The following is a 3,504-nucleotide window of genomic DNA, read 5'->3' as shown; positions in this document are numbered from 1 at the left end:
GGGGAGGGGGGGGCGGTCAGGAACCATCTTATTCCCATTTAGCAAACTTGCTTGATAACTCCACCAGAACATCTAAATTGCCTGCATCTTGCTAAAGTGTTTACACATGACATTTATGTAAAACTTCCCTTATTTTTATAGATCCACCAAAAAGCAGACAGTTTACATTGGTCCACACTTCCAGTTATAAATCATGAGCACAAGCCAGTTAGCTGGATAGTCAGGCTTAATCAGATAACACAGGCAAGGTACAAGCTTTCGGCACTGGGGCTGGGGGGGAAGGAACACCCTTTCCCTCCCCTTCTCCACCTTTCAACAAGCTTTCCCTCTTCCTGAGACAACAAACTGCTGGGCTCTTTGCAAGTACTGCTACTGACCCTTGTACTGCTGCATAATTATAATCATTAGCACAAAGGATTATTCTTCCATCTTCAAGAGTCTGTCCATGTCTTTCACAGATGGCGGAGGCCAAGATTATAAAGCCCAATGCAGCTCCTTATTTACACTATCTAACTCCATTCACTTCACACCTGATTTACAGCAGTAATTAAGAGAGTCAGGCCATATCTACAATATTTCTCACTTCAGGAAAGTGTCTCAAAGCAGCGCTAAGTGGGTTTTTTTTCCCTTCTCTCTAACCATTTTGCATGTGTAATTGGCAGAAGCAGAAACATGATCTGCACTCCTAGAAACACTCCATGTCATGCTCATCCAGGACAGGCAAATTGGGCACCTATCCTCAGGCCCGACGCCTGCTCTGACAAGCTCTAATTAAAATGTATCACACCAGACTCAATTCATCTAATTAGCATGCTCCAGCAGCCTCAGCAGCATGCGCATTCAGCATCCCCACATTTCAAAACGGTAGTGGGGGCGCTTTAACTAAAGCTCATTCAATGAGCTTTAGTTAAAGCACTCCCCGGCCATTTTGAAGCGCGTGACGCTGAATAAACCAGACAGTGAAGGTGTTTTAATTAGAGCTGTCTTGGAGAACCACGCTAATTAAAATGTCCCCCTGTTTTTTCCCCAAAGCACGTGTAAAGATGCCCCCAAAAAAGGACTTGTCTCTCCTTCTGTGCTTCGACACACAAAAGCACAGGAACAGCGAGGAACAAAAGAGTCAGAAATGAGGAGCAAAAAAGGGATGGCTTTGGTAATGGCATACATCTTGTGTTTGCAGGTGAGTCCTAAACATGCCACAGAGGTGCTGACCTCATGTCCTGAAACTTAATAGAGTTTCCAAGCTCAGGTCAAATTGACGGGGAGGGGAAAATTTAGAGAGGTTAGTGTAGATGGTCAAAGAGTAAGGACTCAAGGGCAACTGTAGGGCCAACCCTAATTAGCAATGTAGATGTAGCCTGAGCGCCTTAAGCCTGTTTCAAATCACTTGGCTACTAGGCAGAGGAGGCACATGATTTAATATTCTGTTACTTCTTCAGTAGCTTCTGAGTTCAATGGGAACAACAGAGAGACTAAAATTGCCCTTTCATACTTGAATCAGTGATGCCATCCCTTGAAGAGTGTTGATCTTTGGCACCAGGGATGACTCTTCCTTGATATTTCTAACTCTGATGAGCTTACACCAGGGATGATTTCAGCTTGTTATAAACTAGTCCAGGCTAGAAAGCAGTGTAGGATGCGAATGAGGAGGAAGGAAACCAACCAGGAATCTCGGGAAGAAACCGAAAGCAGTCCTAAAAGTTTATCTGGGTTCATCCAAATTCTCAGTTCGCTCTGAAGAACGCCGGTTCAAAGATTTTGCAACCTGTATAGAGTGGAAGTAACATCACAGGCCGTAGACAAAACAACGGGCATGTGTGCACAACACTTTAAAGCAGGCTAAATGCTTTTGCATCACTTTAATGGTGTCGGTGTTTGCACGCATCAGCGGCATATTGAGCATTGATTCCAGCCGCTGTAAAAAATTCGGCAGTATAACGTGCCATAAATGACTTGGGGCATAGCAAACTAAAACTCCTCCCAGGAGTTTTAGTTTGCTGCCCCTACAGCCACAGAGTGAAGCAGTGGGCTCCGTGCAGCTCAGGGGCTCTGCAGGAAGCCCTGCAGGCAGCCTGGCAGCAGCCTGGGAAAGCATGCCTGATCTTTTTTTTCCCACCCCGCTGGAGTCTACCTGCCTGCCAGAGCTGCGCAGGGGCTTGGTCCTTCCCTCCCCAGCTGGAAGCCTGACAGCGGGTGCCGCCTGGGGGGATGGGGGGCACTGCTGCCGCAGAGGGAAGCACCAGCCCCCTTGGGGGATGGGGGGCACTGCTGCCGCAGAGGGACGCACCAGCCCCCTCGCCCCCGCTGCAGCCCAGGGACTGCTGTGCCCGCCAACAACTCGCCCTCCCCTCTCCTCCCCACTGCCGGAAAGGCAGGTAAGCGTGAGGTGTGTGCACGACACGGGGGTTTAAAGGGCCCTAAATTGAAGCGGTGTTTTTAAAAACCCACCATTTCAATGTAGGGCCCCTGTTTCACCTGCACATGCCCACAAACTTTATTTCCCTGTTGATAAGCAGCCAAGCAACAGTTTTTTACTTCATTTGTTTGAAGAGCTCCTGGCTAGTGTGAGTTTTGATTGACAACAGTATTCATTTTGATTATATTATTTTACTTCTTCATCAGACATGTATGAGCACATCCATACTCTCTTGTTTACATGGAGAACATCAAAATCAGGACTGTATTCTAAATCACCTTTCTTTTTCGCTATTATTATTTTTTGTATTAAAAAGAATCAACCATATCATCTTTCAGCAAAAGATAAAAAGGCACCCATCATGCCTAAACTCAACCCAAAGGAATCCAGATCCAACTTTTAAAAGCCAAACAATAAAAATCCAATTTTCATAAAGCCGAATGTCTGGCAACTGAGGCTTAAATAAGAATTTCTCCTCAGCTAAAACATCAGTGCTCCAGTGCTATAACACTTATGTGCTCTTGAGAGATGTGCACACATACATATGCGGCTATATATATTCAGTCCCTTTTAACCTTCATTAAATTCCAGTAACAAATAAATAAGATAAATATCATTTGCATTTATAATATGAATTAGAAGGGCCTGCCAGATGGGTAGCTATCCTCCAGCAGGGCTGTTGTTTTTAAGGAGAGGAAAGTACTAGCACATCCCAGCTGTTTGGGGCTTGTGATGTTCCCACACTTAGAAAACCATAGCCCCTGGCTTTTCCCTATAATTAGTTAGTGCTAATACCCTTGGTTAGTCTATGGAAAAGTCACATTCTGAAAGATCACCCTTGCGAACAGCTGTACTCATGAGACAAAACGTCACTCCTCCAAGCTGTCAGCCAATTCATCTCCAGCAAAAGTCAACCGGGCCATAAATTGGGAGTTCTTTATCTCAGGACAGCAGACTGAGCTTGGTTTAATTGCTGAGCTATGCTAATGAGCCTTGTTTGTGACACAAGGTGCTTCATGGTGGCTCTGTTTGAAAACATGGTATTGTAACCCCCCCTGAGGGCAAATACAATCAGCTTAAAAACACTG

This window comes from Alligator sinensis, unplaced genomic scaffold (assembly GCF_000455745.1).
Source record: "Alligator sinensis unplaced genomic scaffold, ASM45574v1 scaffold527_1, whole genome shotgun sequence".
Lineage (NCBI taxonomy): Eukaryota > Metazoa > Chordata > Crocodylia > Alligatoridae > Alligator > Alligator sinensis.
This window is presented reverse-complemented; position numbering follows the sequence as displayed.